At 39.5% G+C, this 17,209-nt stretch overlaps 1 long non-coding RNA gene across 1 annotated transcript in view; it reads right to left on the bottom strand.

Annotated features, from left to right (window-relative positions):
• Positions 1–17,209, bottom strand: part of LOC309692757 — a 37,266-nt gene that overhangs the window by 9,869 nt on the left and 10,188 nt on the right. The window contains exon 2 of the long non-coding RNA XR_014272435.1: positions 3,794–3,933. This is a non-coding gene — a long non-coding RNA (uncharacterized lncRNA). The remainder of the gene's footprint in view (positions 1–3,793; positions 3,934–17,209) is intronic.

Below are 17,209 nucleotides of genomic sequence, written 5' to 3'. Positions count from 1 at the left end.
GCATTTTCTGTTCTACTGAGGCACCTCTGCTCTTTTTTTTTTAAATCTTAGAATTTAGTTGAATTAAAAGGGTAATGGTTTGTCGTAATTCAGGAATACACTCTATATGTCACCTATAGCTGAGAATTACAGCAGACTCTGCTTCATCAGCTGAATTTTGGATGTCTGGAAGAATATTATCGGGTCGACTTATGCTCCCAATCATATAGCTATATACCATTAAATGCAGAAATTATATTGTCTCACACTGATAATAAAGAGCAGCCTATAAAGCCGGGAGAGTTGGACAAAATAGTCTGAAGACTGGCTGGGAATTTGCAAATGGGATTAGAAATTGAAAATGGCATAAAGAGTTAGGGTATAATTTAAAAAAGGAAATTAGTTATCAGTGGTGGTAACATTTGCAATAATAAATTTCTCCCTAAAGAAGTAATGAAGCTTTAAAAATGTTTTCATGAGAGTAATTGAAATACGGAGCATGAAAACGGCAAATATCACACGAGGAGTCTCTGTATTGAAACTTTGATGCTGTGGCAGAATGATCAAGGTCATTAACGAGAGAGTTCAAGTTCAGCATACCCAGCATATCTTTTCCTTTTGTAATCTAGTTACGAGCACATGAAAGGGGTGGCCTTGGCAACAAGTCACGAATATGGACAAGGCCACCGACAGCAGAGTGGATTTCATGTAGTCCATCCAATATGTTTACTTGCAATTACTGCAAACTCATAAAATGTCATGCATTTAATGAAGTATCTACTTATGTAATGTATTTGTGTGTTAGTGTGCTCTTTTTTTTTTTTTCTCATTGTAGTTTCTGATATCTGGAAGTAAAACCAGAGTGAATGCCATAAACCTGGATTGTTTCTAATGATCTCACTTGTTATTTTGAATGCAACATGATGTTTATTTCTGTAAAGTATGTCTGCCATTAGAGTCAAACAAAGATGAAGTCTGATGGGCTTTAGCGCAAGCCTACCTTGTGATTGACACATTGCTACCAAAGCATACAGCGTCGCTTGGTCCCAGATTCACACCTTTGCTTGTCACAGCCAGTTTCAAAACACTAAGGTGGCAAATTTCACTAGCCAATGGCTGCTGTGATTTAGTCTGTCATTTGCAACCAGTCTTAATTGTCATAGTTTAAACAAGTACAAATATTTCCAATTGGATTATGATGGCTATGTGGTTTTCAGCTTTAGTGAACTTGTCTGCAGCTGTCTGCACTGCTGTTTGCAATCCTGTTTTACACGGTTTTACTCTTTTTTTGGACCTGGCTAGGTTTGAAATGGGAAGTCATTACAGAATTGTCTTAAACAGGCATTGTTTTACGAGCCACCAGGGGTCAACTGTTGTATAGACGTCTGTAGGGAAATGGCCCTTCTTCCTTTCTGTGACATTACTGAATAGTTTGATGACTCTATAGCACATTTGCACATTCCATGTCATATTAAATCAAATATTAAGTCTGTTTTGTAAATGATAGTTTGTAAGAGTTAGAAAGAATGGCTTTCTGGCAAAAAACTTGTCAATCACAAGCCATTATCCAATGAGCATGAAAAAAAACCCCACTCAGCTCCTTAAATAGATTTCACAAACCAGGGGGCTACATCACGTTTACTATGTTAATCTTTTATATTGTCCATTTGTCTAGTTCGCTTCACTCTCAACCAGGTGAGGCATGCATAACCTCGTCAGATGACAAACGCTCGCTGGCAAGTGTCATCACTGAAAACATACTATTGTGAAAGTGTAGTAGAAAAGAACTCCCAGCCAAAAGCAGATATGTTCCTCTGAGTTTGAATTTGATGCTGCGCTTTCTTAGTTTCCCATAAACACTCCCATTCAGAGTAAAACTGATCACATGATGTGATGTGATGAGAAAAGTACACTAATAGGTAGAATAGTACAAATATCCAGTGATCTCACAGTACACAGTGTAGCTATCACAGTCATATGGTTCGTAATCCGTGGTTTACTATTAACTTTACTAAATCCTGCATTTTATTGTAACTAAATTCAAAGTTTGGATTTCTGAAATTGGATTATTATTGTTTGCTACATGACATTATATAAAAAGTTTCCAGGTTTCTTTGATCCAGAAAGAATCCTAAGGAGACGCAGGTGTAAGATTTAATATTTTTTTACTGCACCCTTATCACCAAGTGAGGCCAGGGCAACCTTGGCACATAACGGGGAGTATGTTTTTATATCATATAAATAGTCTATGTTTATCACTTCTTCTAAGAAATGTGAGGCAGATCTCAGAGACCGATCTGGTCTCTGACCATTCTTTGGAATTATTATATACATGTACTTCTTTTTTGCATGTTAGTTCTCCTACATGTTCAGTTGGCTTCAGTTTCATCTGTGTTCCGTATCTCCAGTCAGTCGTGTCTCCGTCTCCCCAGTCATGACTCTGTGTCCATCTGGTCTCCCTGTGTTCTTTCGCCATTATTCTCGGGTTTCCCAGTTTGTTCAGTTAAGTCTGTATGTGTAAGTCAAAGTACATTTTACAGGCATTCAGACATTTAGTCTTGCTTATCCCCAAATACTGTAAAAGTCTTGAGTCACCTTTGATTTATTTTTATTTTGCTTCCAAGAAGCCAGACTTTTTTCTCATTTCTTTAAGTGGTCCTGAGCAATAGTTCTACAGGCTTTGCAGGCACTTAACACTGATCTGTGGATCTCCTGAGGACAAATGTCACCACTTAATAGACAGCTTAGCAAAGAAACAATTTTGAACTGTATCTTTAGGCACCTGTTACTATTGTTTTGAAAACAATAAAAAAAATTAAATCCCTGCACCCATTTTCAAAAAATATGTGAAAGGATACGAGCTTTAATGTCACAGCATAACTTTGTTATACAGATATTCATATGCTGTATATTTGTGTATGTGCTTCTATGTGTGTTGCTACTTTTGATTGGCAGCTCTGTGCTAGTGGGGGTTAGTCTACTGCTGAGAGGAGGCTAGTCAAGAAAAGCAGAAATCAGCATGAAAGCAACAAATTGTACACACATGCACACACCCACTCACACACATTTTCACAGTTCTATGCAGTGCCCTTAACTACATCCACACATAAAAGGGGAGTGTGTAAGCACGCATGTTTGCATTTAACATCAAACACAACTGTGTGTGTGCATCATAGACGCATACATACACATACAGAGTCACATTTTCAAATCAGAATAGAGTATCTCAAGTTTTAATAGGCACCTCTGGAAGTCTGAGGTTTTCTCTGTAATTCTTTCTCCCAATTTTGTAAAAAAGGCTGCCTCATACTGAGTCAGACACACGCACACAAACACACACAGACACACACTTTGTTCACTCTCTGTCAGCCCTGAGGTCAAGTGTAATAATGATGTTCCAATGAAATTCCCAGATTCAACTAGCCTCTGCTCAACATTTAAAAGCACTTGACCAATCCATTTTAATTAGCTGACATACAGTATGTTCATGTACTGAAAGCTAACCCAGACAATAATTTAAACTCTTCACAAGCTGAATGGAAGTGCTTTGTTTTGACCCTTGTATCCTTTACCATTTGCCGCTTGCCATTCAGAGTGATTGTGACAGTAGACGTTTGACACGAAAACATTATACATTTGTGGATTTTTTTTTTACCTGAATCACAGGTGTGATGATAGAGGGACTGTATCATGCATTTTTAACACCCTCCAAGGGACAAAAAAATAAATAAATAAATCTGCGATTCAGGGTCATATAAATAGTGCAGTCTTGACTTTAAAAGGATTACAAAAAAAGAAACGATACATTATTTACCTGAATGGCTTGACACCTGGGCAACGTCGTTATTTTCTTTCATCCAAGGTCAATACCGCAAGCTTCTACAGCTCGCCTTAGCTTTGGTTCCCAAACTTTTTCTAGCATGCCCCACTTCAGAAGAGTTTCCAGTCAAAAAACTATAAAAAAAAAATCAAATTTATGTTTAAGTGAAATAAAAGTCACCACAAATAGAATAGATGAGCTGGCATTTATATATGATCTTTCTAATCTTACTGACCTCTCAAAGCACTTTGCACTATGAGACACATTTACCTTTTTCACACAGGTCTTTACTGTATGTATATGTGCTTATCTAATTTGTCTCCGTAGATAAGTCCAGGAATCACCGATAAAGCTAACATAAATATCTTAAAGCCCGAGTACACTGAGAAAAACCCACACAGGCATATGAAACCTTGTATAATCCATACAAACAGTCCTCAGCAAGCCTGGAGAATCAAACCAAGAATCATTCATTCAGCTTAGTTTCACTCCATGTTTTTTCTCTGGTCATCTGTGCCATGCCTGCAGCGACTCGCTGCCCTGGCATGAGAGTTAGCCCGGCAGTCTGAGAACCATTGGCAGTGTTTGTAATTGGGGGAAAATAGCACATGCAAAGTATACATATACTGATTATTATTTCTTATTTAATCTGCACAAAAGTCTTGCATAGTGTTCCACACTTCTTTCAGTTACAAAAAAATATGCAAATTTTTACTCTAGCCAGGCTGTTTTAGCCTGGTATGAGTCATGATTGTAAGTGAGGTAAACCGAGCTGCTAGCTCCAGTTTCACTGTCCACACGTGAAATTGTTAAAATCTTCTCTCTTGTAATACGCATATTCTTTAGACTTGGATCATGAAAAGCCACATAGGTTTATCCCTGTATCTGTCCTGCAGTTGCTAGTTTATAGACACAAAATGCATCATGGTTTGTTTTTTCCCCACCTTTTCTCTAAATGACACTTATTTTAGTTGTTGCTATGGAGATTCAACTAGATATTCCTTTTCAATCTGCATCTATGTAAGTGTGTCATCATTTTTAAGCTGTAAGTATATGTGCACCCACATGAAGTGGAAATGCACAGGAACACGGGAAGTTTTTTGATTGCTTGTAATGTGCTTTTCTGAACATGCGCATATGAGACTGTGAGCTATGGCGGCACAAGTGCAATGCAGCACGAGCAAATTTCTGCATTTGTGTCAGTGCATGTTTGTGTGTGTGTTTGTGTGTGTCTGTATGTGAGCGTCTGTACTTCTGAGATAAGAACATGGTGCTATTGCAGAAAAAAGGCCCTGTGGGAATAGTGGACACAGTTATCAAGCAGCCAGAGACCCTGACAAGGCGTCAAGGCCGTGGAAATAATATAACATGAGGATGAATAAAAGAAAACCTTAATAACATTATCTGTGTTGCTTTCGTTAATTCTCTCCCCTGCTCTCATTCTCTTTCATACATTCACTCCCCCATGCTTATGACTTTGGCTTTCATGCTGTACCTATCTTTGACATGCCAAATCTCTTTTTTTCTGTGGAATTTACATGAAACCAGAACAGTGAGCAGTGCTGATGGGAGGTGCTGGATTCCTTTTAAATGACAAATTAGAGGATTTTATTTTGAATATTTCCTGCTCTAAGAAAAACTACAGGTATAAAGCAATGAAAAAAATAAGACTAAAAAAGCAAACAAACAAAAAGCCCCAATGAGATCAGATACTTTGAAACAACAGGAAAATGTTTTTAGAGTAGCTTATTTTTTTCAAACAAGCTGAGCCGGAATTTTGCAGCTGTTAACTGAATCCTGCTTTGAAAGTCGGGAGACTTTCTTTGAAAAACACATTTTTCACTTTGCCCTTAGGGATGCACTTTAAGTGTCTTTCCAGCTTGTTATCGTCACCGGGGTTTCAACTACTGCTGCTTTAGCAAAGTCACTACCATCTCACAGATACACATAATGGATCCTTTGGCGTCGGTGCTATGACGCAGCAGGTTATGGCAATAGTGAGACGGGTTTCTCACTCCTTATTCTTCACATATGGAGGCCTGCGAAGAACCTCCTGACCTCAGCTAAAGAGAACCACTCGGAAAGAAACCCAAACTGACCTCTGCAAATCAGAGAAAACTCAGAATGTATGTGCTAGCAGAGCAGACCGTCATGAATATGAAGAAACCCTATTTCTCCCCATGCTATCGCTGCAGATGGTTTGGTCCATTAGGTGTCATGGTGCTTGGTCATGGACGAAGACCTTTGAGTTTTCATGGATTTGAACTCTTGTTTATCCTATGTTCTGTTTGGTTCTCAGTTTGTTTATTGCTATTTTGACTGTGATGTTGCCTACTGTTTTAAGTCTTGGCTCTTTGTTGCAGTTCCTGTTTATTTCCATTAGTATTCTGTTTAGGGTTTCTTTTTGTATGCGCCCCCTGGTATTTTTGTACTGTAGCATTCATCTAACATTCATCTGATGTCCTTCTGTGCCAACTTTAAGTGTGTTAGGGTCTTGTCACTGCATATAATCAGTTACTTCCTGTTTTAATTTGACAGTCAGTGTTTTTTTATGCCTCATCTTAAGTTTTAGTTCCCCTTGTCCTTCATCCTGATTAGTTTCCAGGGTATCTTGTTACCCAGGTGTTCCCTCCTCCCTCATTACCTCATTTGTGTACATATAGCCTCAGTTTGGATGTGTTTCCTTGTCATACTGTCATACTGTGTTCAAGCTCAGTTAGTTACTAGTGTGTTCTAGTGGTGGGTAAAACGAAGCTTTGCAAAATACTAAAACATTCAAAAATAATTGTGTCGGAGCTGTATCGTGTTTTCAAAACAATCTGACAGCCATCTCCACACTGTTACCTACTGGCCGCTTTAGTTATCATCACATCTTGATAACGCTTTCCTGTTAAATGACGTAGGCAAGTGTTGCTTAGTTGTAAACAAAGCTACATATTACACCAGACTATCAATAAATATGATCAACACGTTTCACATAAAACCCCACACAACAAAGCAATTTAAGGCTGTTAAAGACAGCAATCTGTGACTAATGAACAGTGTGTTTCAGTAAATACTATTTTCCCCCTGTTGTGTTAACATATGGGGAGTTTTTTTTTCTGTTGATTAGTTATTCAGTCCAATGCACAACAAAGCAATGTATAAAATAAAACATAGTGAATAAAACAAGGCTGCTAATAATGAACAAAATAATAACAATAAATAGAGCAGCCTTTGCTACTCATGACTCTCATGCTTTCTGGAATTTGCAGTGTCATCAGGTTTGTTCTGTACTTTGTCATAGCGTTATGTGTGGCAGGCATGGCAGGATCCAATAGCAGGACTCGGAGGTACAAAAGGAAGTACAAAATACGAAAACTCAGGCAAGGAAAGAACTAAGAACAGGAAATAGGACTATGATACTGTCAATCAAACCCAGAAGCAGCAGGTAAACCACCTGTTGAAACTGGTACTTTGACCAACTTATAAAAGCTTCCTCTTTTGTATTAACAAGAAAGGACTGGAATAGCAGACAGGTAATTCAAGAATACATTGCAGTGTCAAAATGTGCTGAAGCAAATGAACAAATACTTGTCCATCCATCCATTCGCTTATCCTTTTCAGGGTCGCAGGGGGCGCTGGAGCCTATCCCAGCTGTCATAGGGCAAGAGGTGGGGTACACCCTGGACAGGTCGCCAGTCTGTCGCAGGGCCAACACAGGGACAGACAACCATTCGCGCTCACATTCACACCTAATGGCAATTTGGATTTTCCAATTAACCTATCCCCACAAGCTGCATGTCTTTGGACAGTGGGAGGAAGCCGGAGTACCCGGAGGGAACCCACGCAAACACGGGGAGAACATGCAAACTCCACACAGAAAGACCCCGGCCTGATGTTGGAATTGAACTCAGGACCTTCTTGCTGTGCGGCAACAGTGCTAACCACCATGCCACCGTGCTGCCTACATGTATCATGTAATTCCAGTAATTGCAACAAAAAATAACTTAAAAATGGTGTTGATGTGGAAGAGTGAGAAACCATAATGAATGTTACTATTGTAGATACAGCCATCACACTGGACAAGTGTCAGTTTTGAATGCAGGAGGCTAATGAAGGGACATGTTTTAACCCAAACATCCATATTTTCTTAAACCTAACCAAAATTTAAAAAAAAAAAAAAAAATTAGTCAGGGGCAGCAAAGCAAATGAAGATTTTAATCACTCTGTGGGCCTTCAATGTTGCAAGTATTTGACACCCTGGGATAAAATAAGATATTCTAAAGCTTGTTTCGACATCTGTTACAACATTGGGAGTCGAGTTAACAGCTTTATCCCTTTCAATTACAACCCCAGTTAATCCTGTTACTACTGCTACACTTGTGTCTGGAAAGTTTAACTAAACTCTTTCACCTTCCATGACCTCATCAGAACCTAAATCCACTCCTTGCAGGGTCATGGCTGTGCATTGAAGTGCTTTGGGCCATGGACCTTTGGGTTTTCTGTCAATTTTCTCAATGCCTTACATAACCTTTATTGAAATAATGTTAAAGTCTTGTGCAGTGTTAAATCTGACAAGCTGTTTAAGAGTAGTTTCAAAGTTTCACTTAGCTATTTAGGCTTGTTTTTCTTTTTAGAGTTTGGCTGTTTTTACAAATATTTTTGTTTTTGTCCACATTTTCCCAGCCAGTTAAAATACTGAATTCATATTACTTTTTTTCATAAACGCAATCATAAAACCATGAAATGACAACTCAGCCGGTAGTTTGTCCACTAGATGTTTGTATGCAATCAAACATTAAGTGTACAGTACTTTTTGAAATAAGATTTTTTAAAAAGTTGCAAAACCTTGGAACCTGCAGTCAAGTGGTGAGCGCTGTGCTGCAATTCCCTCTCCACGGGAAAAACAAGTTTCTGCCAGCAAACAGCAAACCTATGTATAATCAACAAAAATGAGAGAAAAAGTCATTTAACAATCATGATGCCCCGCTACGATTCCTGACAAGTCCTTGGAACCTGCCGAGATCCAGGCATGGTCAGCGGCAGTGTGCAATGGAGGTAACTCAAGTTGAAGTTGTTTTATCTGGCAGAGCTGCTCAGTGTATACAGCACAGCAACAGCTGGGAGGAAGATATCTGACCAAACAGCCTGATTCACTCAGTGGAAGTAGTAAGTGATTTTCAGCCCAACAACGTCTTAGCTGCAGGTTACAACTTTCCAGTAAAGTATAAAATACATAATATAGCGTATGAGGAGCCACTGGGTTATTTAAATGTTACCTTTGTCTTGAAAAACATTAAATCTACATTTTGAATACATTAACTCCCCTCAAGGGCATCAGGTGCACACTTAGAACGCTGAACATCTGGAATGGTTAGATGGAAGCTTAGCTGATTTATGACTGTGGCATTGCTGGTCTAGATCTGCTCATAAGTGATTAAGTTGTAATAATAAATGCAAAATCATTTGAAAGTGTGGGTGATTGAATGTCATATTCACTATGCAAATATTTGACATCTATACCTACGATCGCTTCTTTTGAGAGCAATGTTTTATGTGAAACTGAAAGTATAGTTGCAAATAAACAAATGATGGTGTGGAAGGCAAATATTTTGCTACTGTCACACTCAAACACAGAGTGCTCCCTGCACTAACTCATACCTTTAAATATGCTATATTTAGTAATACTTGAAATTGGCAACCGAGGCCAAAATCTCAGCAGGAATGTGTTTCCTGGGGCCACAAATCAAGGAAACTAAGGGCCATTTTCTCATATACTTCTATTCAATTGTGTACACAGAGGGGTTACTCCCTGCTGACTATTAAAAAGAACATTCGCTTTGGGTACTTCTCCACTGACTTAATTTTTCAGACCAAGAAACTGCACTCACTAGACACTTTAGCAGTTACACCTTGCTAGTATCAGGTTAGACTTCCTTTTGGCTTCTGAACTGCCTTAATTCTCTGTTGCATATTCAAAAGTATGTTGGAAACATTCCGCTGAGATTTTGGTCCATTATCTCTCATTCCATCGCATTCCAATGGTGCTCGATTAGATTGAGTGCAGTGAACTTATTGTCATGTTTAAAAAAACAGTTTGAGATGTTTTGAGCTTTGTTACTCTACTCAAAGCGTCATCCAAAGAGCAGTAGACTCATAAAGGGATGGACATGGTCAACAACAGTAATCAAGTGTGGGGTATATCTTTTTTGCCAAGAAGATATACCCCACACCTTTACACCACCAACAACCTGAACCACTGATACAAGGCAGGATGGATCCATGGTTACATGTCGTTTAACCCAAATTCTGACCTGACTATCTGAATGTCACAGCAGGAGTAGACACTCATCAGATCATTAAACATTTTTCCACTCTTCTGTTTCCCAACTTTAGTGGCCCTGTGTAATTCACAGCCTCGGTTTCCTGTTCTTAGCTGACTCTAGTGATACCTGGGATGGTCTTCTGCTTCTAGGTTTGACATATTTTGGGTTCAAATATGCTCTTCTGCATGGTTGATAACAGTGGTTGGACAATTGGTACCCATTGGATATTTTCTCTTTTTCTGGTACCCAATTTGAAATTCAGCAGGTTGTTTGACCACAACTACATGTCAAAATGCCTCCAACTCAGTGTTACTTGCTATTTGCACTGGTTAAACCAGCTGGTTAAACATTTAAACCTAACGATTCGCTGATGTGTGTCCTTCTTTTATATATTGTAGTTTATGATCATGCTGCTGTCTTTCTCTGTGTGTATTTGTACCAGATATATTACAGAATAGTTGGTCAAACACATTTTCCGAAGGGAACAGAGTTTAAAAAAGAGAGGTGATGAAAAATGTTGAAAAACCTGAGCTATTTAAAAGCAGAGGGCTTTTTAATGGTCACCACAAATTAGCAAAGCCTTCTGGTGGCTGTTGATTTTGTGTTTATAACTGAAATTTTCCATCTATACCATCCCACATCCATTGGTCCCCTGGCTGTCATACCCAGCTGTAATGTTGTGTCATTTTCATGATTTATTCCTTTTTATTCTGTCACTATTACAAACACTTAGGGCATAACAAAAGACTTTTGCCCGGTGATATTGCTTCGAAAATGGCTGTTCAGCTAATCATTTAAAAGGTCTCATATCTTATCACAAGGCTGAAAATTAATATTCCAAAAGGCTTTATGACCACACACACGCATGTTTATATGCCCATTTGCCCGTTTCTACTTTCAGTGTGTGTCACATGGGCAGATGACTGCATTCGTGAGTGCACATAAAAATTATGTGTAACGATGCTTTTGGCAGCGTTGTGCCTTATGAAACAATGGCTAAGGTCCTTCTCTGTCATTTATTGCCACTCACACCCACTAATTTCTGTCAATTCAGACGCCATTAATGAAGTATTACCGTTGGCTTTATTACTTTATTAGATTTCTTCTCTGTTTGCAAATTATCACATTGCATAATTTCTCTCACCCATCCACTGTACTAAACTGACAAAATGAATCTCATTATTATGGTTATTTTGCATGTGTGCACCACAGGCCTCACACCTGCACCCACAAATCATTTCTCACAGCTAGCCCGTTATTGAATGAATGCAGAGAATACTATATCTGCTGGCTCTGCCGCTGAATGCCGAGCAGTATTCTGTTAAGCTTCCATTTTTACTCCTGTTTATCTTGATTTGCGTCTCTGTTTCTCTCACCTCCTTCTGGTTAAACTCAGGTCTGTTACTCACCCACCTTCTTGTGACTCTCGAAGCAATATTGGCAGAAAAGCTTATTTGCTTGACTGACAGACATGGAGAGGGAAAGCATGCTCTGTTAAATATTTGGGTGACTTTTCTGACTGACTGGGATATTTGGCTAGGTGATGGTGACCTGGCTGACCACCGAATGAAGTAGGCTGCTTTGCACATGGCAGCCCTGCTTGTATGCCTGCGTGACTGATTAACTGGCTTGTTGTCTAGTTTAATAAACAAGCGAATTTCTGGCTGTACAGCTGAATAGCTACCAGCCTACACTGTATGCCATGCTGACTTCAATGCTTGCCTGTCTGCTTATTTAGATATTTTAAAAAATACACTTCATTGCTTTTAAGCAGCAAGTGTTATTTAAAATGCTACAAACAACGGGCAGTGAAATTAACTTAGCACAGGGAATAAAAGCAGCTAGCCTGGTTTTAGCTGACCTTAATAAATAAAAGCTATTTTTTTATGTAACTGAACCTGAACCCTATGGATGCCCCTTTTCCACCACAAAAAAAGTATCTTTCTCGAAATTTAGAGTTATTTTCACTTTTTTTTCTTTCTTTTTTTTTTTAGTAGAGGAAACAGGCTTCCATATAAACCTGAACAAAACTGAAAAATACAAAATTTCCAAGTCTGAATGAAGCTACTTTTCTTTGGACAGTAAAGGATATGTAACGTCTATGTTGTATACGTTATTCTATTTCAATATTTCCAGCCAGTATCACAGCAAAACATGTAATAGACACCATGTCGACATGCAGAATTTGCAGTAACAGCAGAGGGAGATATTTTTTTTCAAGCCAACATGAAAATAATCAATAATAATTAAACAGACATTATTAACAAATTGACATATAAATACATATTAGCCACCTAGCTTAATCGTTTCTGGCAATTAAGGACCCTGGAGTGTACTTCATATGCTTTTTGCTCACTACCAACTTTTTGGCTTTAAATATATTATCTCCCTCTACTGGTAATGCAACCTCTGCAAGCGTGTCCATTCCACACTTTGGAGAAGCAAAGCGAGAAATGGATACAGTGGACTGGCGTGTCTATTACTGGGACATTTGGGTATTTTAGAGCTGTGCCATATCATATCATCTGAGTTAGTACTGGAACACACTTCTTCTTGTTATTTTAACAATTTCATATCACAATATCTTTGCTATAGCAACACCATGTCTTAATGTTCCCTCGTACTAGGCATGTCTGAAGTCAAGAGCTGCATGTCACCCTTTTGATGATAGTTTAGCACATAAAGTCGGAGCTCCTTGAACATCCTCCAGAAAAAGTGGTATTGTGCAAATAATGCAAGAAAACTGCTTCTCCTAAACATAGAAACAACAAACTTGTTTCACCACTTGAGGACAAAAAACACAGAGTCGAGTACAGCCACGCTTTGAAGTTAGGAGGAGGAGAGACTAGCAGCTGCAGAAGTAAACAAATGACTCAACCAAGCATTGGTGGAGCACTCACTAGCTGCTGTCCATATGACAGGAAGAGCAAACAGTGGATAAAAATTACTGATGTGGTTACATGGTGGCAAAGATACAAAATACAACATCCTAAGTAGAAAATATTTTTTCACATTAGTCATGGGACAAAACAGTGCAGCACCTGACAAGTTACAGGGCGAAGTTACTTTTGTTATTGTCAAACGTAAGTGTTAAGCAGTAATGTTAAACTTTTACTTAAGATTTCCAGGGGACACACTAAATTTCACTTATGCTGTGTCACTACTATTGCTTTGTAATCTGGCACCTTCTTTCAGTAGAAGGGGTGATTGTGGCTCAAGAGTTGGGAGTTCGCCTTGTAATCGGAAGGTTGCTGGTCGAGCCCCTGGCTTGGACAGTCTCGGTCGTTGTGTCCTTGGGCAAGACACTTCACCTGCTGCCTACTAGTGGTGGTCAGAGGGCGCCAGTGTCCGGCAGCCTCGCCTCTGTCAGTGCGCCCCAGGGTGGCTGTGGCTACAATGGAGCTTGCCATCACCAGTGTGTGAATGTGTGTGTGAATGGGTGGATGACTGAACGTGTAAAGCGCTTTGGGGTCCTTAGGGACTAATACAGCGCTATACAAATACAGGCCATTTGCCATTTAGATTCACATTTCAAATTCAGAAGTGAGTAATTGAGGAAGACCATTAGCAAAGAATGGAAAACATCCTTCATTTATTTACATCAATAAATATTTCTTTTTTGTATGTCTTGAGATATATGAAAGATTTTCTTCAAAGACTGACATAATTTTTAAAGCTATTAACCTTTATGGCATCATGTTACTTTTTTCAAGGTGCATACATGTTTATTGTATAAGACCACGTTTAGATATTCGAGTGGATCTTAAAATCTTTCCTTTACTTGCATAGTTAAAGTTAAACTAAGCAGGACTTCACAGTGCAAAGTGATCACCTTGATGTTGGTATATGATTTGTAGCTTCTCAGAGTATCAATACCATATAGGAGCAAAACTGTGTGTGATTTCTTTCTTTTTTTTTTTTTAAACACATCATCCTGGGTAATTTCTTAAGACAGGCTAACTGGAAAATCTTTGTTTGTTCTGCAAATTGGCTTTCTCTGCCTGCTGAATGAATTTGATTCAGCAGACATCAGATCAATAACAGACTTTTGTAGCGAACATTTTTCTCTCTGCCTTTTCTGTTAGTAAAGAAATGCTGAGTCAAGAGGCAAATAATGCTACTTAGGGTTGTTTCCTCAGTCTGTAGTTGAATGAGCCACTTACGAGCAAGTGTGTGTGTGGTTTATTCTAGTTTGAGTGCTCTTACAATTTGATGAGGTGTTTATTTTTGCTGCATGATGACTGGATTGCTCGGGCTAAATAGCTTGGCTTTCTTTTCTCTCCATTTTTTAAAAGTTTTTTTTTATTTGTCTCACAGCTGTTTTGTCAGCCAGGTGTAACATGAAGCAAATAAATTGTAATCTGCCATTCGTGCATTCAGTGTCTTGACTTTTTAATTCATTTCTCACTCACACCTTTAATACATTACCAGTTAACTTTGTTGTGAGATGTGAACCCTGGGTCTAGGCACAGCCCCTTGTAGGCAGAACTGTGTGTGGGAGCCTAACTTGGAGACAGATTGCCACACTGCTGCTTTGCCAGTGTGAATTTTGGGCTTCTGAACCGAGGCCAATACATGTCTGTGGTTGCTGTAATTAGTTTCATTTAGTTTTAACAGTGCAGAGCTAAAGACTTAGTATGTCGTTTTACTATATTGTATGTTAGTGCATTTCATGTTTGTGTTGATTGGCAGCTGTTTGGGGTGGTCAAACCTTGCTTTTGTCTTCCACTGCAGGGAAATTAAGCCACTTTTCCATTAGTACCTACTCAGACTAGTACCGACTCTGCATGGAGACATGTGTTTGTATGTATATGTACAGTGGGGCAAAAAAGTATTTAGTCAGCCACCGATTGTGCAAGTTCCCCCACCTAAAATGATGACAGAGGTCAGTAATTTGCACCAGAGGTACACTTCAACTGTGAGAGACAGAATGTGAAAAAAAAAATCCATGAATCCACATGGTAGGATTTGTAAAGAATTTATTGGTAAATCAGGGTGGAAAATAAGTATTTGGTCAATAAGAAAAATACAACTCAATACTTTGTAACATAACCTTTGTTGGCAATAACAGAGGTCAAACGTTTACTATAGGTCTTTACCAGGTTTGCACACACAGTAGCTGGTATTTTGGCCCATTCCTCCATGCAGATCTTCTCGAGAGCAGTGATGTTTTGGGGCTGTCGCCGAGCAACACGGACTTTCAACTCCCGCCACAGATTTTCTATGGGGTTGAGGTCTGGAGACTGGCTAGGCCACTCCAGGACTTTCAAATGCTTCTTACGGAGCCACTCCTTTGTTGCCCGGGCGGTGTGTTTTGGATCATTGTCATGTTGGAAGACCCAGCCTCGTTTCATCTTCAAAGTTCTCACTGATGGAAGGAGGTTTTGGCTCAAAATCTCACGATACATGGCCCCATTCATTCTGTCCTTAACACGGATCAGTCGTCCTGTCCCCTTGGCAGAAAAACAGCCCCATAGCATGATGTTTCCACCCCCATGCTTCACAGTAGGTATGGTGTTCTTGGGATGCAACTCAGTATTCTTCTTCCTCCAAACACGACGAGTTGAGTTTATACCAAAAAGTTCTACTTTGGTTTCATCTGACCACATGACATTCTCCCAATCCTCTGCTGTATCATCCATGTGCTCTCTGGCAAACTTCAGACGGGCCTGGACATGCACTGGTTTCAGCAGCGGAACACGTCTGGCACTGCGGGATTTGATTCCCTGCCGTTGTAGTGTGTTACTGATGGTGACCTTTGTTACTTTGGTCCCAGCTCTCTGCAGGTCATTCACCAGGTCCCCCCGTGTGGTTCTGGGATCTTTGCTCACCGTTCTCATGATCATTTTGACCCCACGGGATGAGATCTTGCGTGGAGCCCCAGATCGTGGGAGATTATCAGTGGTCTTGTATGTCTTCTATTTTCTGATGATTGCTCCCACAGTTGATTTTTTCACACCAAGCTGCTTGCCTATTGTAGATTCACTCTTCCTAGTCTGGTGCAGGTCTACAATACTTTTCCTGGTGTCCTTCGAAAGCTCTTTGGTCTTGGCCATGGCGGAGTTTGGAGTCTGACTGTTTGAGGCTGTGGACAGGTGTCTTTTATACAGATGATGAGTTCAAACAGGTGCCATTCATACAGGTAACGAGTGGGGGACAGAAAAGCTTCTTACAGAAGACATTACAGGTCTGTGAGAGCCAGAGATTTTCCTTGTTTGAGGTGACCAAATACTTATTTTCCACCCTAATTTAGGAATAAATTCTTTACAAATCCTACCATGTGAATTCATGGATTTTTTTTTCACATTCTGTCTCTCACAGTTGAAGTGTACCTCTGGTGCAAATTACTGACCTCTGTCATCATTTTAAGTGGGGGAACTTGCACAATCGGTGGCTGACTAAATACTTTTTTGCCCCACTGTATGTGTGTATACATACATACATACATACATACATACATACATACATACATACATACATACATACACACACACATACACATACATACATATATATGTATAAGTGATTCAGTGATGTTAAATAAACTGTTCCATCCCCTTTCAAATGAGCCTATAGAGAGGCTTTATTATTCCTCTCCAGCAGCCCTGATACATTTTTTTTATTTACTTGTACCAAAATGTGTTTATGCCCCAAGGCTTTCTCAGCATCAGGCCCCATGGCCTCTTTTTCTTTGAAGTTAAAGTCATGGCTGTTTATGTGATAATGCGTATTCAATTGTTACTCAGAATAGTGTATGCCACATGGCTGCTGTGGCTCAGGAGATGAAGCAAGTCATCTACTAATCATAAGGTCATTGGTTAGATCCCTGGCTCCTCTTGTCAGCAAATGTCCTTTGGCAAATAGCTTCAGATCTATTTGTGCATGATAGTGCGTAATAGGCAAAAGTGAAAGGAGCTTGCAAAGAAAAGCGTCTGGACTTCTTTAAGTTACTTGAAGACGTTTCACCTCTCATCCGAGAAGCTTCTTCAGTTCTAAGGTCAAATGGTGGAGAGTCCCAGATATAAACCTAGTGGGAGTGTCCCCCCACAGAGGGACAAAAGGACCCCCTGATGATCCTCTAATCGCCTGAGCCAAGGTGTGA

Source organism: Aulonocara stuartgranti (genome assembly GCF_965226115.1).
Source record: "Aulonocara stuartgranti genome assembly, chromosome: 17".
NCBI lineage: Eukaryota > Metazoa > Chordata > Actinopteri > Cichliformes > Cichlidae > Aulonocara > Aulonocara stuartgranti.
Note: the sequence above shows the minus strand (reverse complement) of the source record. Positions and strands in the feature narration are given on the sequence as shown.